General features: G+C 51.9%; 1 long non-coding RNA gene across 5 annotated transcripts in view; it reads right to left on the bottom strand.

The window, feature by feature from the left end:
• Positions 1-25124, bottom strand: part of LOC144247411 (uncharacterized) — a 120444-nt gene that overhangs the window by 38003 nt on the left and 57317 nt on the right. The gene's annotated exons all lie outside the window — the stretch shown is intronic.

Raw genomic sequence — 25124 nt, 5'->3', positions numbered from 1 at the left:
AAGGGTTGTGCCTGAGGCCAAGGAGGACAGAGCAGCAGGCAGAGAAGTTGGTTGGGTCCACCAGTTTAAATTTTTTTTATGACAAGCAATATTAGCTGTACCCCAGAAGTACTGTGACTGATCAGGATGACCCCAAATTTCCCAAATCTCACTGGTCCACCAGCAAATGAGAACCAAGACACACTGCCTCCTTTGCCCAGTTCCTGGTTGCCCACAGGGATGGAGCTATTTTGGGGTGATCACATCCCCCTGAGCATGTATTATTGCAGCTGTCCACATTCCCAGTATCCTGAGGTGAGGGGAGGCTACGGCAGGACAGAAATGAGGTACTTTTCTCAGGATCAGAAGGGCCACTTCTGGGGTTCATGAAACCCACCACAAAGGAAAGGATTTGTCATTTCCCAAGAGAAGTGTCAAATTCTACTGGATCTCAGATGGAACAGCCCTTCAGGAGTGTCAAAGTACCAAAACCTAGAGACCAACAGACAGGGGAGGGGAAATCCAGCAAACTCTGGGGAAAACTGAGGTGTTTTGTCCCTTCCACAAGGCTATCACAAGTCGGGAGCTGGGGTCAGGAAATCTTTACCCCCTTCCCAAGTCATGCAGCACCAGAGCCTGCTGGAGAAGATGATGTGGGAAGAAGGACAAGGGCCAGGTCCCACACAATAGTGAGTGAAAATTCTGTACGTTTACTCCCAGCTTGCATCAGGTCACCCACCACCAAGTCACCTGTGGGACCCTGCTGGGAGTGAGCCCCTCAGAGCAGCAGCACTGGGTTTAAATAAATAAATACAATTCTGCTGAAAGGGGAGAAGAAAAAAGAAAACAAGAGGAATAAAGGATGTGCTTCTCCAGTGCCTCCTCCCCTCCCATAAACCGGTGTGCTATGCAAATATATGCAAATGAGACATGGAAGCAGGGATGAAATAAGCTCTCTAAACCAGCGTGGTTTTAGACTGGGGAGCTTTGGAGGCAGCTTCCTGGGACGTTGAGGCAGAAATAGCTGCACCATGAGAGGAACAAGTAATGATCACTGGAGGGGATGTGTCCCCAAATGCCTTTGGCCATGGGACCAGCTCCCACAGAACCAGCAAAATGCAGCACCAAACCTCCCTATCGACACCCCACTTCAACAGCTGGGCTGGGGAGGGGGGTGGAGGGAAATGAGAACTTGCTTTTCCCCTGTTTGTGATTCCACTCATGATTCCTGGGAAGGGATGGCAAAAAGCACTGCAGTGCGTGGAAGCCCAAGCAGCTCAGTCCAAATCAGGGGATGGCCAACACAGGCAGCCCAGGGTGATGCTCCCTGGGGTGGGCACTTTCTCCAGGGACTGCTTAAGGAGTGACATCTTTCTTACATGAAGAATGGGATCGTACAAATTCCAGCTCGTTTGTTCCAGGCAATTTATCCACCCAAGTATTGCCTTGTTCAGTAACATTTTCTCAAGGGGTTTCTGCAGAGAAGCAGGTAAAATCCAGAAAGTCTGAAGGCTTCGGGGTGTAAACAGCATTTGCCTGAGCAATGCTGCTCACGTTGATAGTCAATGCCTGAGTGTTTTTTTGCTGAGAAACAGGAGGGATTTTTGTGTTAAACATTCTCTGCTTAAGAACAGACCTGGCTGCAGCAGAAGCCCCTTTCCTGCCTCCTGACCCAGCACAGGATTTTTACAGAAATAGCCCAGATGCTCTGAGCTCAATGGAAAGTTTAGGATGGACTGCCAACACCTCAGACAGCCCTGGACCACAGCAGCCCTCCTGCAGGGAGCCAGCAATCTCCATCAGCATCACTGGAACATGGTTGAAAAGTTTTCCTGCAAGTACAGGGCTTCCCAAACCCACTTCAGGCACTGGAGATGGGGGAAGGAAGGGGAGCTGAGACACTTTCGTGCACTTTGAGACCAAAGGTGCACCACAAGGGTCTGTTTCATATCTCACAGTGGGTTCTGGAAAAGTAGGCTACCTGCAAAATGCACTGGGAAGGATCCAAGGGTTCTCTGGTTTGAGCCCATCCAAGATGATAATCTCCTGCAATTGTCTCTCCAGTGCCTCCACCATCATTTGCAACCCCAGCTTCCCCCCAGGAAAGTCACAGCGCTGCATTGAAGACAGCTCCCACAGCCCTGCATCTTAATTTGCTTTTCATTTTGCTTTATCTGTCTCATTAAAGGCAATCTCCAGCAACTCCGACACCAGTCTCTGGCATGGCTGGCGCTTGTGCTCCCACTGTTGGGTTGAGCAACTGTCAGCAGTGACAGCCCACGGGTGCCACACTGTCATTTGGTGGCACTGAGCATGGAGCAGAGGTACCTTCCATCCCCTCACTGCTTTGCACTCGCTGTGGGGTATTGAGGGGTGTTCCTGCACCCCAGAACCACTCCCCAACAGATAGTATGGCCTTAGCATCACACATTCTCTGGGCAGGTTCATTACCTGTGGCTGGGACCTTGCATCATGCACCAGCCACTTATGGACATTGTCCATAGACCTGGGCCCTTCCTATGCCACAAACCCAGTTGCTTTACTTGAGCTGGTCTATGACACAGGGACAAGCTTGAGCATCTTTCTCATTGGTGAGGAAATAGTAATGCCTCTCAGCTCATCCTTGTGTTTTTCTATCCTTTCATCTGCCCTTTTTACCAGATTTCCCTGAGCTGCCCTGCTGCTGGGGCTTCAGAACTGGAGCTGTGGCTGTCAGTGCACACACCCTCTCCAAACACAGTGGTGTTACACAAACCCCCAGAGTACACAAGAGCCCCTGAGTATGGTGTTCTGCGACTCCATCAAAAATACAGCCTTAACCCACCTCCCTGAAGAGAGTTTCCATGAAAGCATCATGGGGTGGCAAGTCCCGGAGATACCTGGCAAAGGGAGAAAGCTGTTGCTCACCCACCTCTTCCCCAGACCTTTCCCCAACTCCTGCTCCCATCTAAGGACTGCCTATTTTCTCCCCCTGCCCACACTGCAAAGCACTGTGAACCTGAAGAATAAAGCTGGGATTTCAAATTCTGTGATTAAGGATGGAGGCAATTTCTCCCTCCCTGGGCTGATAGAGCAGGCAGCAGATGAAGACAGCTTTTTAGCGTGCTGCCAGCAGCTGCGATAGGCGCCTGTGCCGTCACCAAGCAGAGAGATTATTCTCTGGATCTCCGGGGCTGTTTATCAGGAACACTCACTGCTGCAGCCGCTAAACCAGCTTAAATACCAAAATTAAAAAATAATTAAAAATAAACCTAAAATCTTTTCTGTAACCTCAGAAGGAGAGGGATTGGGGAAGGGAAAGTAAAAGCACCTGGGAGACAAGTCAGGGTCTTGATAAAATAGCCATAGGCATAGGCAAAACAGGCTCTGTAGCTGGCACAGTGGGGATGGCCAACCCTGGCTGGAGGGATAGAGCAGCAAAACTCACTGTCAGGAGACCCCAGAACCTGCCTGGAGCAGGCAGCTGCCAGCCTCAGCCAGAGGGCACATCACTGGGAAGCCAGGGTGAAGCTGTCAGTGCCAATGCCAGCACACTTCCCTGGCTCTGCCTTGAGTTTCACGGGAAGGGGAGCCCGCGAGGAGCAGCAGCTTCGCACCATGGCCAGGGCAGCCGGCCCCGCTACCCGAGGAAGGGTGTGCTCCCTGCCCATGCACAGCCAGGGTGGGAGTGGCACGTGTCAGGGATAATAAATTGCATGAGAGTCTGGATCTGGGAACTGCACGGAAAGAAAAGGCATGAGGTCTGATTTCCTTGGGCATTCAGAGCCTTTGAAGATCAGAAAGCAGCTAAGTGCAAGGCAGGCTTTCAAGCTGCCAGTGTGGGTTAGTGGTGGGCCTGGGACTCCCCAGGGAGCAAGAGCTGTAGAATCCCAGCTGCCAGGTCAGATCCTGCCTCCCAGCCACAGGAAGGTAAATGGCAACAGCTTATTGAGACCACATGAACATTCTCCTCAATGGGCCCTTCAATGGCCCGTGGGTGTGAGCTGGGGAGCACCAAGCTGCTTGCTCAGGGCTCCTGGGTGCTCACTGGTTTTGGATCACCCCTGCACATCCACCTGCTACAATCTCTTTCCTTGACTCCTGTTTAGACAAGCCACTGTGCTGGGGATGGTCCCACCCCTGCTATCAGAGGAATGATGCCCAGGAGAGTCCTCCACAGGCAGAGGGGTCCCTACCCCACTTTGGAGGCAGCTGGATCCTCCAAACCTACCACTCCCCTGGAATTCAGGACAAGCAAGACTCTTCATGGAATTTCTGGCAGTCAGGGAGTGTCCCAGCCACTTGCATGAAAGGTTAAGACCACTTTCCAATTAGGGAGGCAGGAGCCATTGCAATAAAGCTCTTCTGAGGGGATATTAATCAGGGCATCTTCCTCTTGTGGAAATGCAAATCAGCAGAATGGAAATGGGAGTGATTAGAGCCAGTGAAGAACACAGACACATCGATCCCAGCTCCATGAGCAGCAAGGGCCATGAGAGCACAGGAGAGCTGCCCCAGACTCCCACATCAGAACTCAGGTGGAGGAAGGGGGGACCCACAGCTCCATCTGGGAATATTCAGCATCAGGGAATATTCAGCATGAGGTTTTCAGGTCATTACTGGTGCCAAGGCCATAGGAATGGCCCCAGTCCTAAGAAACCATTCCCCAGGCTGGCTGCAGGACTTTGGTCCATCCTCATGCACCCACCCAGGAGCGAGGATGGAGTGGGCACACGGGCTGGGGACCTGGCAGGAGAAGTGGAGAAGACGCAGTGAGGGCAGCAGCATCAGCTAAAGGATGTAGAGAGGAAGGAGAGGGGATGAAGAGCAAAAGGTGATGCAGAAAGAGGCCAAAGCATGGGCCAAGGTGGTGGGGTGCACAGAGGACCCCCAGCCCTTGCCCAGGGACGCTGTGCACCGAGTCCGGAGATGGCTCCGCTCCTCACGGCAGGAGGCATTAGATCCAGCTGAGCTGCTTCAACGCAGCGTGCATGTAAATCAGCTGGACAGGCAGAGAGGAGAAAAACAAGGGGATGAGATAAGAGGATAGAGAGAGAAGCAAGGGGAGGAGGAGGAGGAAGAAGAAAAGGGGAGGAAAGAGAGGAGCAGGTGTGGAGAGAAAGAGAAGCAAAGAGAGAGGGTAAAGGGAGAAAGGGAGAGGGAGGAGGAGGGGTGGGGAAGCAGAGAGCAGGAGGAGAGCAGGGTACTGGGTGGGGGTCTGTTGGTAACTGGTCACACGTTCAGGCCAGGGGCAGCCACGGGCAGGGGAGCACGGGAGGAACAGAATGGAGGTGCCACAACATGATCCAGCCGGGGCCAGGGCAACCCCAGACTTGGGCACCCTGCTCCTGCCTCTTGGCTTCCAAACCCTGCAGCAAGTCTGGGACCCTGCTGGGGTCTGGGATAAAGCAGCACCACACTGTTCTTTTCCAGCCATGAGGGAGGTGCCTACACAAGTAGGCAGTCTGGCATCCTCTAATCCCTCATCTGCAAGCACTATGCCTTCAAATCAGCTGTCCTGAAACCTGGTGTACATTTATGATTGAAGAGTTGGTGGGTATCAATCCACAGGTGACTGCATTGGGGGGATAAAATGACATGGACATGGCACTCCTTTAAGTCAGGAATGTCCTGCAAAGCACAGTGAGCAATTCCTGATGAATAATACCTGGCCCTGCCTCTTTCAGACAGGGAACTCAAAGGCTAAATATTATTAAAACCCTCAGGCTTCGGATCAGCAGCCTCTGAGAAGTTCTCATGACTGTGCAGGACACAAGGATCCCCTGACATCAACACGCACTAAGCAACCAAAGCTGATGCAAATACCATCTGCTATAATCATGACATCACCTTTAATTATACAACAGATGAGGACGTCGCCACATACGGACTCCTGACATCACCAGCAGAGCTGGAAAAAGATCTAGAGCAGGATGATTAAAAAAAAATTTAGTCCAAAGGAGGAAGATCTCAGCCTGGAAAAGCAGCAGCAAGAGAGGCACACTTGTGGCCTCGAGAGGGTGAACCAAGATTGATTGCTTGCTGCGTCTCCCAATAAAAGAATTAGGAGATATCCAATAACATTAAGAGGCAGCAGGTTCAAAAGAAACAAGAGGAGACGGTTCCCTACACGGTGCATGGTTAAGCAGTGAAGTCCTTGCCACAGCTCTCTGGGGATGATTAAAACTTACGTGTTTACAAAAATCAGCTAGACAAATTCATGGGAAATCCATTGAGGGGTATTAAAGATGAAATGCCACTTCAGCCTGGGGAGTCCCTGAGCTGCCATGTGCTCGGGGCTGGAGATGCTCAAGAGATTCATAGGTCCTGGTCATTGTGGGGACAGGCAGGGGACAGCTGGAGCGGGGACAGCCCTGCACAGCTCCTTACACTGCAGATGGCAGGTGACATCTCCAAGCCAGCACGCTGATGTCCTGATGTTCTGTGTCACACTCTGGGTGATGTCCAGCTCCCAGCAGCCGGATGCATTTACAGCCCAGTCTTGGGGGTACTGAACTGCTCCAAGGTACAAAATCCGTAAGAGCCACTATTACTGTCACTGGTTTAACACGACATGGAGCCACCCTTAACCTCACCCATCCAGCACTAGGCTGCACTCACATCTCTCCACTAAACACCGTTCCCCAGGATCCCACCGGGAGCCCGTGGCCATCCCTTGGGAGCCTGGCCACAGCATCCCTTCCACGCACGCCAAATCCGTGCACGTAGCAATCCCAATTAAAGCAAACTGCCTCGCACAGGGGCCTGGCAGCGCTGCATTTATCAGCGTGCCTGGAAGGGGCTTGTGCAAGCTGTCCCCCCGGCTGACGGATTAGACAGCAGACAATTAGGTTTCAGACACACACGCGCACACACGCACACACACACACACACGCAAGCAAAGCACACGCAGGCACACAAATCCTTTCTCTCCATCCATCTGCAAGGCCGAGGTGGCCGAGCCCAGCTGCGCGGCCGTCCGGTGCTTCTGAAGCTGCGTGCAGCTGAATAAGAACGAGCCCCCGTGCCTCGGCTTTCAGCGCCCGCTCGCGAAATGAGCGAGAGGTCCCCGAAGAGATGACACAATTGCAATGGAAATTATTAACCCTTGGCGGACCGGTTTCGCCGCCTCCTCCCTGCTCCTCACAGCCGCAGCCAGCCTGGCGGCAAACTCCCACTCGTTGGGTTTCAAGGACAAAGCCGGAGCGGCCAGGCGACATCGCAGGGGACGAGCAGCCTCCTGCGTTTGTGCTCCGAGGTGAGCTGGGCTTTTTTTGGAGTGCAGATTATTTCAGATGCATCCCTTTGCTGCTGGGAAAATCTCAGCTCCTGGAAGTGGGGATGGTGTCTCAACACGAGCACCACTTCTGCAAACATCCCACCAAAAGCATGACCAGGAACTATGACTGCTGTGTGCAGATTCAAGGTACAGCACAAGTCAGTGGTGTTCCTCAGATTGTTCTTTCCAAGGGCTACTGAGAGCAATAATTCAATGTTTCAAAATTAATTGAAACGTGAAATGGCTAAGCTAGAAATTGAACAAGCCCGGCTGGCTTCTAAAGGCAAAGCCTGCACATCCTCTCTGGGAGAGGATTTCTAATGGAATCAACAAAACTATGGATAAAGGGAAATCACTAGATATAATTTATTGGGATTGTCCTAAAGCCTTTGAAAAAAAATCCCACATGAGACGCTATTAAGGAAACCAAGCATTACTGGGCATGATGTAAAATATTGCTGGGGAGCAGGAAGCAGTAAAGTGGCACAAACCAGTGCAGGAGGAGATGCCATGCCAGGATGGAGGAAGATGGAGCATGGCCATGCTCCGAGCCCAGCTCCTGCCAGCATCAGGAGCCAGGAACCAACAGCTCCAGGAAGGCAACACTGTGGATGCTCAGGGGACACCAAAACCTCCACAGAGCAGCCCCCAAAGTCCCTCACTCCTCACAGTGTGTTGCAGAGCAGCCCCCAAAGTCCCTCACTCCTCACAGTGTGTTGCAGAGCAGTCCCCAAAGTCCTTCACTCCTCACAGTCTGTCCCAGAGCAGCCCCCAAAGTCCCTCACTCCTCACAGTCTGTCCCAGGCTGTTTGTCCTCCCACGGAGCAGGGGTATGGGAACATGAGCAGCCTCACTCTCCGTTCTCCCTCACACCTACTTGTGGGACAATATGTGGAACAGGACACCAAAAAGGACCACATCAGTCCCCGGCCTCACTCCTCACACTCACAGCCCTTGATCTCCCCTGATCCTTTCAGGACTACTTTCAACCATCCATGTGGAAAGGAGAAAATCCAGGAGAGCAAACTCCCATCCTTGCTAGGAGTGGGACATGCTAGGAGAGGGAGGATCCTCTGGAAACACCCCACTCAGCTGTGCAAAGGGCTTTCTAGAAGCAGCACCATATTTTAATTTTTCTTGTAGTTACTTTTTGAAGAAAGGGAGATTGAATGAGAAAAGCCTTTTTTGGTCCTTGGTACCCATCTCATCCTGGTAGAGGATGCAGCCACCTCCAAGACAATTGATGCTGAGGTAGAAACATTACAGAGGTAACTCAGCACATCCCTCAAACCAATTCCAGCATTTTTTAAGGTATGTTTTCACAAGATACAGACCTAAGCCCTTAGTGTTACAAGACGCATCATCCACTAAAGTTAGAAGAAGCTCTCCAGATGAACTGGGGAATGTCTAAATGTTTGCCAAGGAAGATTGCTGCTCTCCCTGAGCTCTGATTATTATTGGCAGCATAACAGTGAAGACATGAGGATGGACCTGGCCTCACAGAGCACATCACATAGGAATTTAGGACAGCCTGGAGGCTGCCACGTTTGTCACCTGTGAGCAGCTGGGTCACAAAACCGGTTCTGCCCCACTCGTAAGCTGCTCCATCTCCAGACCCATCAGCTTTTTCTCCTGCCCCAGCAGGGCTGGCCCAGAGTCTCATCCCCTCCTTCACCAGAAACCAGTTCCTCACTTTCAGCTTTAACTTACTTGTGGGCATTTTCTAGTCATTTGGTCATCAGCCAACAATACCTGTCAGTGAAACAGCTCCTCTCCTGTCCTGCTGCTCCGTGGCCTCTCATCTACTAGATTTGCAAAGCTGAGTTTGCAGAGTCTCAGAAGATGGGCCATTCACCACTTCTCCTTGGGGATTTTGCCATCATTTCATGTATCAATCCATAAATCATCCCGTCAGGTTTATCAAGGACCTACATGTTTCCCTCTTCAACACTAAGCAGGGACCTGAGGAGAATTTTCTGACAACTGCACTGCATTTTCCTTTCCTCCACTCATCCCATTACCCATAGTTATATCCCTTAGACCACTCTAAATAATTACTCAGCTGTGTGTTTGTGACCTTCAGATATTTGTCCATCTCTGGTTTAAGTGAACTCTTAGTCAAGCTATGCTTAATATTTAGACTGCACAGAGAAATGCACATGTTCAAAATACATCCAGGCTGTGGTGGGGAAGTCAACAGAAAGGGTTGATTATGCACCATGTGCCACAGTTCCAAGGCCATTTATCAGTTCCAGGCAGCTTTCTGCTTCCTCAGTGTGATGTATTCCCACTAAAAACCCCAATACCTGGAAACCTCTCCATGCATGTTTCCTGCCCCTGTCCTTAGGGAAAAGGGAGTGCAGGGACAGTTTATAGGGGGTGGTTCACACAGAGGTGTGAGATCTCCAGATAAAGCTGTTCACACACCTTTGGGAGGAAGAGATGGGGTGTCTGCAGAACACCCCTGGGAATTACAGGGAAGGGAGGAACAAACCTTGCAAGAGGAGCCAGCCTCCAAAATAACAGCCAATGAGGCCAGGAGGATCCAACACTTCCCTCTGCGCCAGGGACGTCACTGACATCAGGAGGAATTCCTGTTCCCCTCTGGCCTCCCAGGGATGAGAGCCTGGGTGAGGTGAGGGTCAGGGCCACAGAGAGGGATAGAAAAAACTGGCCCCAGTAATGGAGATTTACTGCTCCAGCCCCATTAGCTGGGCCATGTGCATCCCAAGCATCAGCACAAGTTATTAGAGACCACAGAGTGATGTGGCCCAGGTACAAAAGCAGGGAGAAGTGGGAGAAACTGCAATGGCTTCTTCTCATGTGGGAGCTCCAGAAAGGTTTCTGCTGGAGCACAACCCCAGCAAGGGGAAGGAGAAAGGCACACTGAGCTCAGAGACAGCAACACAAACACCCTGGTGGTGCATCTGCACTCAGCTCTGTGCACGGGTGCTCACACCCAGGCACAGCCCTGCAACTCCTGCAGAGGCAAGAAAGGAGAGAGGTGGAGGGAGGAGGAGGAAGAAGAAGCAGAATGAGTTCCTCATCTGCAGCAGTGCCAGCTTCAGGCATCCATCTGTCATTGCAAAGCCCCAAACAAAATTGTGAGGAGGGTCTATAGGAGTTTGTGTCCAAAGAATGCTCAGTTGGGTGGTTATGGTGTGTCTTCTGCTTTTTGATACTTTATGAGGTCACATTTACCTTTATTGCTTTTTTGCTGTGGCCCCAGGAGGTGGAAACATAACTTTTATTTTTGTTTTACTGGAGTAAGATCTCCTTATGGGCACCAGAATCTGTAACCTTAACTTTAAAGTAAGTATTTGTGATCAAGCAAAGAGCCTGGGCTGGTGTCTGCATTTTGTGGGGCAAATCCCCCAGGGCTTGGCACAACAACACTTTCTTTACTTCTACCCAGTCTGGGTTTCTGTTCCTTTTCAGTGAGCTTGGGTTCAATGGTTAGACCCAATACACACCATGCAAGAGGCCCAGGCTGACTCAGAGAGGGGAAATGACTCGCTGTGGTTATGAAGCACCACTTTCCCAGAGAGGAAAACAATCCAGCACATGAAACAAAACCTCTGTCCATCCTTAAAACCGGGCATCACCTGTCAGGACGTAACAGACGACCCAAGCTGACCCACGCACGATCTGAGAAACAAAACTTGGCTTGCATGAGTAAAGTGTATTTCCACCAAACCTGTGCTAGTCCCTGCGCTCTAAGGTACCATCCCAGATCCTCCAACAACAGCGTGGTCCTAACCCTGGACCCCTTTTGGTCCTCTGTATATGACCTGGCTGCCTCCAAACCTTCTGCCCCGAAGAGAACAGACCTGAGCACATCCAGCCCTACAGAAGAGGATCCTGCACGCTTTCCCCCTTCAGCCCCCAGCCCAGCAGTGCCGAGAAAGAACCCGCCTCTGGAGAAGATCAAACAGCGTGAGGGGAGGAAAGAGGACAGAAATAGGGCCGGGGATGGAGGAGACTGCCGGGCCGGGCTCCCGCAGGTCTCAGCCCGGCATCGGGCTATTTTCTGCCTTTTCCTTTTCCTCACCGCCGCGTCGCCATGGCAACCCCATCAGCTGAGCGGCTCCGCTCCCGACTCTGCTTCCCGCTCCGTGGGGATTTTTGGGTTTGTTTTTTTTTTTTTTCCCACCCCTTCTTCTCATCTTGATTTCCTGCTCGAGCCCCATCCCACGGGGACTCTCAGCCAGTGCGAGCAGACCCTTACAAGGGGTGCTCATAAGGTGTCCCTGACACCGGCAGCACCGGCTGTGCAGCCCCTCCCAGCCCAGGGAGGGTCGGTGGTGCCCAGCACCGGCTGGACCCACCCACTGAGGCACAGCACCGCCTCTGGGAGCAGAGCCCTGTGCCAAGGGGGTCCCCCACACATTCACCATCCTTCCCTGGGACATATTTCCCCCTTTAGCATCTCCAGCCCCAGTGCCTCCAAAGAGTTTCCATAGCAAGGAGAGGGTGTTGATGTTTTTGGCAGCCATGCCATAGGAACAGTGCTGCCCTGGGACATGGACATCACCCAGGGAAACCTGGGAAGAAGCCCTGTGCAGGGTGATGGACTCACTGCTGGGGAAAAGCCAAACACTGTCTGGGTAGAACTCCTGCCACCAGGACATGTCAGTCTCCAGAGGTCACTTCCAGCCCTGTTTTCTAGGCCTAAAAATGGCTAAAGGTCTCATTAAAAGAACAGCTGAGCCAGAACCTTGGGTAAATCCTTGGGTTTAGAATTAAACAGAGGAAGAGAAATGTAGCAAAGCCAAAATTGGTGACAGAGCATGCAGAGAGGGTGGAAAAGGAGGGAATAGGAGGAAGGAATAAAAAGACTTTCCTGCCCTCCATTCAGACAGCATGTCCAGATGTGACAGGAGCCCTTGACAAGGAAGAAGGGTTTTCAGAACATCCCCTGACATCAGATACCTTCTTGTAGTTACCAGCACTGCTCCCCTTCCGTCTTTGAAATCCCCAATCTTAAATACAAAGGAAAGATCTCTGCCTCCCTGAAAGCCTGAGTTTGAGGAGACCAAATTCATCTCCAAAGCATGCTCTCCTCTTTCTTGCCTAGCATTTGGTCCCACCGAGCACTGGGCTGGCACATCCCCAGAGCACCATGAGCTCATCCTGCCTGGCCAGCTCCTCTTCAGCACAGAGGAGTCCCTTTGGGGTGTTTTGCATTGGTTTTGGTGCCTTCAGAATAGCTGTGGTTGGAAATCAGAGGCTCGGTTAATCTGACCCTGTCATACATATCAGATGTGCAGCAGAAACAGCCCTCCAGTGAGCATTATCATGACATTTGGGAAGGGTGGGGGTTCCCCCCCTCCCCTTCTTCTCTTTTTTATAGCAGACATCTGCAGCAGGAGAAGAGGGATAGAGCAGAGAGGAATGAGGAATGAAAAGAAACAGCAATTCTTCTAACAGCCATTCTTCTAACAGCAATTCTTCTAATCCCCATGACTCAAAGCCCCCCATCACCCCCAAATCCCAACTTGCTCAGAGTGAATCCAAAACCCCTCTGAAGAGGAGCAGCCCAGTGGGGCTCTGGACAGCTCAGCACAGCCCCCTGGCACCAACATCCCTGCACACATCCCTGCCAGACCCGGCTCTCTTTAAATGCAGAATCACTGACTTCACTGAAGGTGCAATTTTGCAGCCACTTGCTGGGGAAGCAGAGTTTCTTTCCATGTGGTTTAAGTCAATTAGGAGCAGGTTGAAGCTGAAGTGAATTAAGGCATTCAGCTCCAAACAGGAGCATGTGCCTGGAGGAAAAGGGAGGGGAAGGCAGCTCTGCACCACTTTTAGCTAATCCAGTGCAACTCAACCAGTATAAATCCAAGGACAAGGCAGCATCCTTCACTCCTCCTCCCTGTTCTCACTTTTTCTCCCCCCTCCTTGCTTCCCTCATCCTTCCCTCATCCCCTCACTTAAGAATTCTTCTCCTGCTGTTCATCTCTTCCCCACTTTCTCAGCTCCTCCCGGTGCCCACATGCACGGGGGGGCTGGGAAGCAGTTGGAGATCAAACTCCTGGCAGCACCGAAGCATCGGCCACGCTGAGAGCCCGAGACAGCTCCGGAGCAGGGAGGCACAGGAGTGGGATGAGGAAAAAGTGGGTGGCTTTGGGGATAAGCAGAGGAACTGCTTGCAGCCTGGGAAGCTCAGGAGATCAGGCAGCAGGGAAGAGTTTGATTCATAGCACCATGAGCACCTGGAGTCAGCCAGAGCCCCCACACAGACCTGCCTATATCCAGCCCCTTCCAGGACACAGGGCAGGGAGAGCTGGTGTGCCCAAGGGACTGCTCTGACAGCCTGGGAACAGCTCAGCTGGCTCAAGGGGAAAGCGCCCCATGGCAGCCAGCATCCTCTGAGCCTTTGCTGTCCTCCACAAGGACACCAGCCAACAGTTTAGAGACCAATTCTTAGGGTGTTTGGAATTGTGTAAGGACACTATTAATGCAAGAAGATGCATTAACGTGGGTGCCACAAGATGTTTTTAAAGTTTCAAAACTCCTAAAGTACTAACTTCCTCTGTTCCCATCCCCACTCCCCCCTCCTTAATCTCCCAGCTTAACATCCGGAAATAAAACCAGCAATGTTTAAATTCCTTTAGACCTCATCTGGCTACTCAGGTGTCACAGCCACTGGACAAAGGAAGAAAGGAAGACATTCCTGCCCCCACACTGCAATGACAGAGGACCTGTGCACACCAGAAAACAGCTCCAGCTGTTGTTAGCATCTTCCCTTGGCAAGAGGAAGAGCCCAGAGAGGGTGAAGCAGCTCCAAACCTGAGCTGCTGTACTGGGTTTCAGCGATGTAGAGTATCTGCATCTGTCCCCTGCAGCCATCAGTGGGGCTTCCTCAGGAGGCTGGGGGAGAGAAGGAGAAGTTGACAACCCAACCTCACTGAGCTGCTCAGGGGCTGTTTTGGAGATGCCAAAGCTCTGGCTGCTCCCAAGGACACAGCACAAACAACCTGCACAAAGAAAATGCCACTGGAGCAAAGCCCCACGCACCCTGCTCTGCACCACAGAGCTGCAAAATCCTCATCCCTGGGTGCTCCCTGTAAAAGGGCAAAGGCACCAGATATTTCCAGCAATCCCTGCTGCAGGTCGAGCCGGCAGCACTGTGCAGTTTGTCTCTGTGGCTCACGGTATTGGCTGCTGCCAGCAAGAGAGGGAGGAACTGGGGGGAGAGCGGAGGAATCACAGCGGAGGGACAGTTAATTAGAAAAGCTGCCCGATTCGTGGACTTGCCAGACAAACTTTGGGATGTCCCTCCACACTTTATCAATGCAAATGAAGCAGGCGGACCCAGCGAGATATCCGAGGCTCCCCATTGGATTTGTCCCCAGATAACCAGATGACAAGGCTGGCCCCGGTGCTCCTGGAACCCTCTGACCCATCACTGCAGCCTTTCAGTCTCTGCCAGCGCCGTCTTGGACAAAGATATGGGAGCTGCTGAATGCTGAACCTGCTGCACTGGCAAACAATGCGACTGCAGGAGGAAATGTGGTGTGGGCAGGCTTGTGTAAAGAAGCTGTGACCCAGCACAAACATCTCCCCCCTCTCTGCTTCCCTCCAGCCCCCTCAGCACCCATGCACACTGAGCTCCTGAGGACACACAGCCCCAGGCTACCTTGGGACCACTGGAGTGCTGCTGTGATCTCCTCAAGCTGTAAAAGCCTTAAAAATACCAAATCACTATTTACTACCTAAATACAGATTTTCCTCAACACTCTGTGCTTAAGCACCCTAAAGAAGCCCTTCCCAAGAAGGGAAAGCAGGATAAATCCTTGCATAGGGTTTGTTCTCTCTTCCAAGAGACATCAAAGTTGTCATGGACATCCCAAAACCCGAGTGCAGGAAGCTCCAGCCAGAAAGATGTGAGGCAGGCATGTGCTAAGGGTTAGAGAGAAAGGCTGGACATGTGGGACAGAAAGCCAGATCCCATTCCCATTCTATCCACGACTTCCCCTGTGACTTTGGACAAATTCCAGGGGCACCAGATTTTCAGACAACTTCTGTTCCCTTTAAATCCACATTTACGTGGGCAGAGCCTGGCATGGCAGGTCACTGAGAGGGATGGAAAGCCAAAATCCATTCAGCACTTCTGTTCTTCACCCTTCCAAAGGGCATCACCAATGCTGCCTTTACTGCCACCCCACTTCTAGCTGATATGTACTGGAGTGGCAAAAAGATACTTCAAATTTGTGCAGCTCTCCAGGAGTTAGAAAATGTTCTGGGGGTGGGGTAGAAGGTGTCCAGGAAGAGAAGAAGCAATAAAGAAAACCCTCCTTGAAGAAACCAAACCAAAGTGTTAGGTGTTTGTATGGAGCCAGGATGGAGGGTGAATTCATGGCTCTTGTTCTCTTGGGGGAGATCAGACACACTGTTCAAGCACAGCAAAAACCTTCTGTGTTGAAGCAAGTCCTTCACAAGGGACTTTGATTTCCCCCCAGTGCTCTGGGGTGCCAGAAGCCCAAAGCAGCCCCATCAGGGGCAACATTTGTGCTGTTTGGAAAAGGGAAATTGGAAATAGCAGCAGCACACAGAGCATTAGCTCTGCCAAACCCCAGCATGCTGGACAGGGCTGGCCTTTGCTCTCTGCTTTGCTGTCCCCAGTAGTCGTGTAGCTGTCACCCAGCACAGCTTTTTGGGGACCCTCTGGGGCAGGGCAGCAGGGGCGAGGCAGCACCTAATCCTGCAGCATCAGCTCTGACCACTCCAGCTCCGACAGCAGCAGCAAGGAGGAATGGAAAAATACAGAAAGGAGCTGAATAGAGCTCCCTTGTAAAGGGGCTCAAACCACACTTTGGACCCTATTCCCCACCCTTGGTCCCTTGTCCTGACAGCTGCACAGTGTCTTCATAGGGAGAGAGCAGATTCAAGCTCCAAACTTTAAAAAAAAAAAGGAAAAGGAGAAAGAAAAAAAGAGAGAGAGGGAGCGAGCAAGCAAGAGAGTGTCTGACTACAGCCCTAAGGGCTGTCACAACAGATAAAACCTCAGCCAGGATTCGCAGTTTGAGCTCCTGCACGCTAATGCACAGCAGAGCTAAAAATACCGACGTGTGGAAAAGCAGAGGCTGCTGTTGCTGCCTTCCGAGCTGATCGCAGGCTCCAGCTTCCCAGGCAGCCCAGAGCAGCCAGATGCACGGCCACAGAGGGGGAACTGCAACCCAGAGAGGGGCAGGGGCACCCCAGGGGTCTCCCCGACCACCCGGCTGCAGGGCAGGCTCTGCTCACGCAGTGCCCGGCTGAGCCACCTCGCAGAAAGATCTGGGTTAGGTTTGTGCTGATGTGAAGTAAAATATCTGGGCCATGAGCTCTCTGCTCTGCAGGCAGAGGGATGGCAGTGGAGGGATGGAGCAGCCTTGGGGAGAACGGCTGACGCCAGAGAGAGGGAAGGATGGAGCCTGTGATGAGGAGGAGGATGCAGAGAGGCTTCAGGGGATGACACAGAGGCAGGACAGCTCCAGAGCCCCAACTCTGGGGCTGCAAAATAAGCAGCCCAGTGCTAATCCCCAAAGCCGGCCTCGTGTGAGATGGGAATGAGCTTGTAGCTGTGTTGTCACAATATCTCCTGATTTTTGCAGCCATCTTTGCCCTGTCTGAGGCCCAGGAACAGGAACATACCTTACCATGCATTTAATTCAAGCATTCATCAAAAGTCTCTTTCCTTCAGTGGAGCTCAAGGGTTCTCACCTCATTAGCTGCCTTCACCAAGGTCAGTTCTCTGAACTGGGGCTGGCTCAGGGCCCCCACCCAAACCTGGGGAAGGCACGGCTGTCCCCAAGCTGTTCCATCTCCTTCCCTAAATGCAAAGCCCACTGCTCCTGGGCACAGCCATCCTCCAAAGTGCTGATTAACCAGGTATGGAGCAGTCATCACTCTCCCTGCATCAGGCGTGTGTGGTCCCCATCCCATCCAGTGGAGCAGCTGCCTGCCCAAAGGCCCCAGTGCTGCTGCCCTGGAAGGGCTTGGTCTAATTTTGGAAACCATCAGGACAGTGGGGACTCAGACAGTCTCCCTCAGCTCAAGGACAGAATTCTTCTCTCATGTTATATGCATGCTTTGCTCAGTCCCATGAGTGGGACAGACTTGACCATCTCAGGGTCACTTCACCCCAAGACCTGGGCCCCAAACTTGACCTTGGAGGACCAGAAAGAATCTCCAGAGCCTGCTGATCTACTGAACAGAGTCTGCACTGACTTCCTTGTAGGAATCAAATCCTCTCCAAAATCAGGGGGAGCATTGATCAGCACCCCTGCTCCAGCCCAGTATTGCACCTCCTGCACTGCTGACACACCTGCAGAGTTCACAGCCCAGTTACCCTACACATCACCCAATTCCTTTTCTACTCCCAGTCACATTCAGGACACCAGTGCAAAGTCTCTGTGGATCTGTTTCAAGTTGCATTATCAGCACATTTAGCATTTTCATCGTGCTTAGGACATGGTCCTGTACAAAAGGCCAATTTATTTTGAAAGTAAACCTTTCTTAGGGGCTGCCCTTTCCAGCAGGCAGCATCATGGGCAGGCAGAGAGTCCTGCTAAACCAAACTGCACTGACCATACCTTGTACTGGGGCACACACCCAGAGAAGGAACTGCCCCAGCTTCAATAACCAAAATTTCTCATTACCTGGATGGGTTATTTTCACCACACCAGTGCAAGCCATGGTAGCAAATTGGTTCTTGAATAATAACTATTATTTAGATTAATTAATTGATGTATCCACAGTGTGTTGAGGAATTAAAAAGAGGGGGAGGCGAAGGAGGGAGCAAATCAACAAGAAAAAAGTGTTACCTAAGGCCAGGGAATGAATGCCATGCAGGAAGAGAGCAGCAGGTTGTTAGAGTAATTATAATGTCAGTATTTATGGATGAGGCCAAGAGGGTCCCCCCAAGCACTGACTGCAGCTGGGTCTGTCTGCAACCAGCCCCACTCGCACAGGATGGGGCAGGAAAATTCCCTTTCTGATCCCAGCACAACCCATCCAAGCTGAGCATCAGCCACTCCTCTCTCTAAGGCATTTTGCAGCATGACAAACTCCTAAAACAAAAAAATCTGGCTTTTCCCCCCATCCCGCTTCCAAATCAAGTAGACACTTGCCAAGCAGCCAGCCCAGCCCCACACTTCTAGTATTTCAAGGGTGCTTCCAGCCCTCTTTTTTTGCTGTACACAAGCACATGCTTATTATCTCTACACTAGATATATAAACCTTCCACATCACCAGCCAGCTATAACCCAGTGTTGGCAAATATCACAGCACCATCACAAGGTGTTGCACAACCTTTTGACTTCCAGAAAGCCCCTGCTCCCAGAGCCATGAAGTTATAGAAGAAAAAATTTTAAAATAAAAAACCAAACCTCTTTTTTCATTAAACAGGAAAATCCTCAGCCCTCATGGTTAGAGGCAAAGACTTGAAAATATGAGTTCTGAAAATACAGCTCCTAACCACACAGGAAAGGGAAAACACATAGAAATCAGAATTTTTCACACAAGTTTTATAGCAGATTTCTGATCTGGGGGCAACAACTAGCATTACAATCACACTCCTTATTTGCTTACATTTGAGCATACAAAGAGGAGAATTACAGAGCAGCACTGACAACCAGGAACACTTTTCCAAACAGAGTCAGCTCCAGCAAAAATCCAGATGTCCATGGAGACATCCATGAACCAGACATGATCCCTCTAACAAGGAGCCCCATGGCCCAGGGATGTCAGACATGCAGCTCCCCTAACAAAGACTGCAGCCCCACCCATGACTCTCAAAAATCCCCACTTCCTCATCCCTTTGGCCCAGAAGGTCACTGGTACCCACCAACTCTCCTGCTGACCCATCAGGCAGCTTCATCATCAAGCTGCTAACTGAAAACCCTCCAGAGGCAGCTGCACCAGCTGTGGCCACTTGAGATGGTCTCAAGCCCTTTTGAGGAACCATTTTGCAAAACAGAGGTAAAGAGGTATTGAAATTCCACCTGGAGACACAGAGCTGCCCAGCCCAGGGCCTGACAGCTCCATATCCAACATCCTGCCTGAGGTGTGGAAATCCCAGCTGTTTCAGATGTGGCTGCTGTCCCTGGGGTGAAGAATGAGGCATTCCCACAGTTCTGAAACCCCAAACCCTGCCTTGGCCCAAACTCCCAAAGATGCTCCCCTTGAACACTCCTGTCCTGAATTCATCAGGCCTCTTTGCCAGCTCTGGCCTCTTGAAATTCTGCACACTAATAAAATCCTAACTAATTTACATCCAAGATGGGAGTGAGTGGCAGCTGTTGCTATAGAAACCCTCTCCCGAGCCCTGGCTCCTGGTTGCTGCTCCAAGATGAGAGACTGGAAGCCAGCTTGGACCCCAGTCCTGATGCCACTGGTACATCCCATGGTGTCCAGCCAGTCCCACATGGGCTGAACCCGGTGCTGCTGTCCCAGGTCCCACTGCAGCAGGGAGGACGTGGTGGCCACCACAACCACCAGCCAGCCCCTGGTGTCATCTCCCAGGCTCTGCATTTCCCACCCTCCATCACTGAAGGGTCTTCTTTGCCTGCCACCCCTCCTGAAAGCCTTTAACCACCAGCTCTTGGAGCCAAGGGCTGCGTGACAAACCCTGCTCTCACTTGGAGAAAGGAAGATAAAGATGAAAACAAAGCAGAATTTCTCCCTGAGCTGCCAGACTGGGAAAATGCTGGAAAACCCAAGCTAAGGACCCCACCAACAGAAGGGAAACTTGTAATGTGTTTAACGCTTAATGTAGATCTGTTTTCTCTTATGTTGGACTGACAATTATTCAGTGCATGACCTCTGGAGGGGTTAATGCTTTGGGCAGATAACAGCACCTTACACAAAACCCTCCCTCAGCTCTGGGCAGGCTGTGCCTCAGGTCTTTGCTTTACAGAAGGAGCTCAGCTTACAGCATGAAACCTGCACCCATCACCAGGGCTGCATGGAGCTTTGCTGGGAATGGAGACACCACATCTCCATGGTGAAGCATCCAGGAGTGAGCTTCTTCAGCAGAAAAGCAATCAGAGGACATCATCTCCCCGAGGAAGGGAAGGAAGCAGCTCCCTTTCAGAACAGCAGCAGAGGATCCAGAGGGACTGTCCCACCTCCCTCACACCAGAGCCAGGCAGTCACATCACCATGGGTGCTGCACACTGAGCTCTGCTCACAGCCCCTGGATGCAGAAGGTCAGTGTGTCTGCTCCGTGGGGCTGGGTCCTGCTCTCAGCCACCCCTTGCACAGCTGCAGAGAATCCTGCACTGACACACCAGGGAGGGTCGAGGAGCAGTGAGCTCCATCATGGACACGTGCTGTGGAGTGCACATGCTTCCTCCCCATGGATGGGTTCCTCAGGTCTTCCTGGGGCAGGATCCAGCCTGGAGCACAGATGCTCCTGGGCCAACCCCTTTTTTCCCTTGGTTAAGACGTCAAGGATGTACGAAGGTTGCTCAGAGGAGACATCTCCCTTGTCCCCTACGTATGTGCTGTGAAACATGGGCACCATGACTCCAGGACAGGGGTGGTGGAAGGCTCCTGGCCCAGCACCCTGTCCCCAGGGACAGACGTCCCTGGCATACCTCAGGAGTTATTTATTCCTCCCTCCAGCCCTCAGCTGCCTGCTCTGTCACACAGGGAAAAACTGACTCAGACCTTCCCAAGATAAGGCGACCACATCTGCAGCCCAGCTCCCCAGGAATGCAATCAAAATAGCGACCGGCAGCCCAGGCGGGGGAAGGAGGGGGGGCAGCATTTTTTGCTGTCGACTCCGACCCCCTGATGGACTGTTGCCATGGAAAGCCGGCAGCCAGCAGCCCCAGCTGGGGTCTGCTGAAGGATTTTTCCTGCTTGGCCTGAGGCTAGGGCAAGGGGAAGAGGGAGAGATACCGGGGAAGAGCTTGCATCTGGCTGCGACAGCCCTGCCCTGCTAGCAGGTGTGGAGCTCACTTCCCTCTTGGCCGGAGCATCCCGAGATGGTTTGTGATCCAGCATGGCTCAGATGATGCTGGGCAGTGTCTGAATCTTTGAATCCTGGTGCAGAAGCACGGATAATAAACCAAATAAATCCAGCTCAGCATTAATGACAGAGGGACCAGGGAAGGGACAGAGAGATGGTAACCTCAGACAGGGCTGCTGTCTTCTGAGCTGGTGAGGTCACTAGGGCACCCATCCAGCTCCTCTCCCCTTCAGCCCGTTTCCAATCCCTCATTTTTGCATGAAGAATTAGGACAGTAATTTCTCTCCTGCAGAGAGAAACAATACAGGAGCTGAAGCCGACCCCTTGCAGGCTGCCTGAGCAGGCTGACGTTTGGGGAAGATTTGTACAACTTTCTTACTGTGAAAAAAACCATGGAGCTGGGTACTGCATGGTGGTTGCCTGCCCCAGTGCATTGAGATGAGGTGGAAAAGGCCACAGCCTGAAGCTGCTTATTTACACCAGAGCCTGGATCAGGCACTGCAAAATCTGCTGCCAGCAGCAAGCACCCAGAGGAGCTGCCACCCCTCCCGCTGCCTCGCCGGGAGCTGGCAGGAGGGGACGGACAGCTGCTTCTCCATAATCATCTCTCCACCACTGACAACATGCTGGAGCTCATTTTCAGAAGACACCTTGGGAAGAAGAATGCATTTACAACAGCAGAAGCACCAGGAAGAGCATCTCCTTCCAGAAAGCCAAAGATGCAGCAAAATAAAATGTCGCTTCTTGTTAACCCTCGCCTGTACCTGAGTAAGCAGGACAAAAGTTCCTGGTCAAATCCTATTCACAGTCCTGGAGCTGAGTGGATTGGCTCAGTGGCTCTTTGGAGACCTTAGTGACTGAAAATCCACCCTGAAGGAGGGACCATGCCCCGATTTGAAGCCAAGATTTGCTTTCCCAGATACCTGCTGAGATCATGGTCCCAGCAATCACCACTCCTGGCACCTCTCAGCTGTGCAGCACATGTGTGGCATGCACGGCATCCAGGATGGGGGATGAAGTGCAAAAACCAACAGCTAGCAATCCCAGCCCAGCTCTAGTTTTAAAAAGCTTCCCTGGGCCGGGAGGGGATAGGAGACCGGGAGAAGGTGAATGGAAAAGGAGGTGGAACGCCACCTGCGTATTGATCTGACAATATGAAATGGGTTTTTCTTCTGGTTCCTGAGTTGGAAACAGGAACCTATTGAATGCAAACCTCAGCTCTCCCGCTGCCCTGGTTTCAGCCACTCCAGTCTGCTGTTTAATTAGATGAGCATTAGCAGAAAGGCAGCTGGGCAGCTGGGAGGGGCTGGCTTTCCACACCCCACGGTCACCCACCCGATGTGAGCGTGCTGCTGTCAAAGGCACCACTCAGTTCTACCTGCCCTGGTGTCCTCCCAGCTCCCCCAGCAGCCAGGCTAAGGCAGCCAGGAACCTGCCCCAGACACACCAGGGAGCAGACCTGGCTGATCCTTAAGCCATTGGGACCCCAGCTGCCCCCAAACAATGCAATCATTAACCCTTTCCCCCTAAATTTCCATCAGTCCCGCACAAAGCCCAGCAATGGGACTGGGTTTCCTCTTGCATCAGCCTCAGGTTCAGCTCAGTAATGACCTGGGAGCCAAGGAGGCTGGAGTGTGGAGCAGGCTGTATCCTATCTGGGAGAAATTACAACAAAGTCGTGAAGGATTTGCAGCTATTTTCACACTCCTTTTCCCAGATTAACACATGGATCCACTTTCTGTTCAGCAGTCTGAGAGCGTATTGTTTTGTCTCTGTCGCAACCTCACACTCCCACATCCCAGAGCTTTCCAGCACCCCACTGATGGCTATGGGATATCAACAGGAATGGAGGAGCTCACTTTAATTAGCGTGCACTTCTTAATTGGGCTGCAAGCTCCTCAGCAAGTCAGATTGTATTTTATCTTCGTTTTACAGACCTGGGAGCACGGAGACAGCAGGAAGACCAAGGAATATGAGCAAGGGTAGTCAGCAAGATGGTCAGCAAACCAATGGAGAGATGGTGAGTTCTCCCATCCCCATTATCTGCACTGAACCAGCAGTGACTGTACCTGGTGACAGCTCACCAAAGCCTCTGTTTGAAAGGAATAACAGGAAGATCCCATACCCACCTGCATTAATCAGCCTCTCTCCCTTGCTATCAGTGCAGCAATGCAGATTCAAGAAAACTGGGTTAGAGCCACATTTATATTAGGACACAACACTCACAGGTTAAGAGAAGTTCCTCCAACTACCAGACTGATTCCAAATCCCACCAGGGAAAAGACCCTGATCAGATGGGGCTTTATGTCAACGTTTTACCAGGGACATGGGACAAGCTCTTATTGTCTGTTGTAAAATAAACTGTGCCACAATGCCAGGATGCAGCTGTTTCAGCTGCTTTCAGCAGAAGACATTATCTGTGGTGCAGATAATCCCAGTTCTGCCTTACCCTACCTGCAGTCCCTCCACAGCAGTGTTAGTACTCGGCTCACTGCTATCAGCACATCTGCAACACATCCAGGCTGGAGCAGCCTCATGCCTGCTGGTTTGGAGAGAGAAAGCCAAAGTTTTGCATTGTCCTTCTCCAGTGGAGCTCTGGTCTGGCTGGTCAGAACTGGCTGTGGTGGGAGCAGGAGCTTTCAGCTTTGGTTTTTCACCCTGCTTCTCTGTCCTCATCTCTTTCTGTGCGTACTCATTCCCAGGACAGCAAGGAAACACATGGAGAATTAAATGGCTCTGAGCTCCCAGGTCAAAGTGGCACAACATGGGGCAACAACCCCATGGTTAATGCATTTCCCCCTTGCTCTCTTACTGTTCTTCATCACCCTCGAGGCATGATTTCATGCTGCATCTGCCCAGTGATGTTAGATGGAGATGCACAGCCCAGCACAGAAAGATGCTGTGTCCCAGCTCTAGCCCAGCAAGCTCCAACCAGCCATGTGTTGTTCACCCCTAGGTCTGAAACCCCTTCATTTAGCTCAGGAAATACATTGACCAATACTTATGGAAAATAAGGGGAAATTGGGAATGGGGAGCCTAAGGGTCAGTGGAGACTGGCAATGCTGAACCTATCGGTTCTGGGATGTGCTGAAATGTCTGGGGTTGGCTCTGGGATTGGTATCCCTCCATGCTGATAGACAAATCCAAAGGATAAATTTTCCCTGCTGTGTCACAAGACTCAAGGCTGCAGCCCTCATGCATGACATGCTTCGACTGCTGAACCCCACCAGTGCACGTATGAGCACTGGGAAAACCTCTCACAAGAAAAGCAGCGAGCAAATCCCACCGAGCAGAGATGGAGCTCCAGCAAGATCTGCAGGAAGGCTGTGCCAACACCTCCGTGCAAGCAGGCAACATCCACAGAGAGAAGAGCTACAGGCACCGACGTCCCCCTCCAGCTCCCAGCATGACTCACACCGGTTGCCATGAAGAAGTCAACATTTGCATGCAGCCACCCCACGGTGGAATGAGAAGCTCCCTCAGCTATTTGCTGGCTCTCTGGGGGAGGGCAGCAAGCGGTGGGACCTCAGAGGCCAGCATGGTACCAGATGGCAAACTCTGGCATTTCCACAGACATCTCCAGGCTGCTACCAACGCTGTCCGTATGTGCAGCATACCCCAGACGATGCTCCGTGCAAATGAGATGTTCAAACAGAGGAGGCAGTCGGGCACCCGGTTCCTATCAGATTTAGTTCTCCTTCAGCTTCTCTAAACTCGCAGCCCCAGAGCTCCCCACCCTCACTAAGCTCTGCATAGAATTAGCTCGACACAGAGCGGTCGATTCCGGCTTGTGAGCAGCTCACACCCACTCGACACACCCTGCTCGGCACAGAGCGAGCGTGAGCGCTCAGACCCGGCCCAGCACTGAGCTCTGGCAGCCCCAAACCCCAACACATCCACAGGCGCTTTCTCCCAGCATGGGTG

The sequence above is a fragment of the Lonchura striata genome, chromosome 17 (assembly GCF_050655825.1).
Source record: "Lonchura striata isolate lonStrDom1 chromosome 17, ASM5065582v1, whole genome shotgun sequence".
NCBI classification, from domain to species: Eukaryota; Metazoa; Chordata; class Aves; order Passeriformes; family Estrildidae; genus Lonchura; species Lonchura striata.
This window is presented reverse-complemented; position numbering and strand designations above follow the sequence as displayed.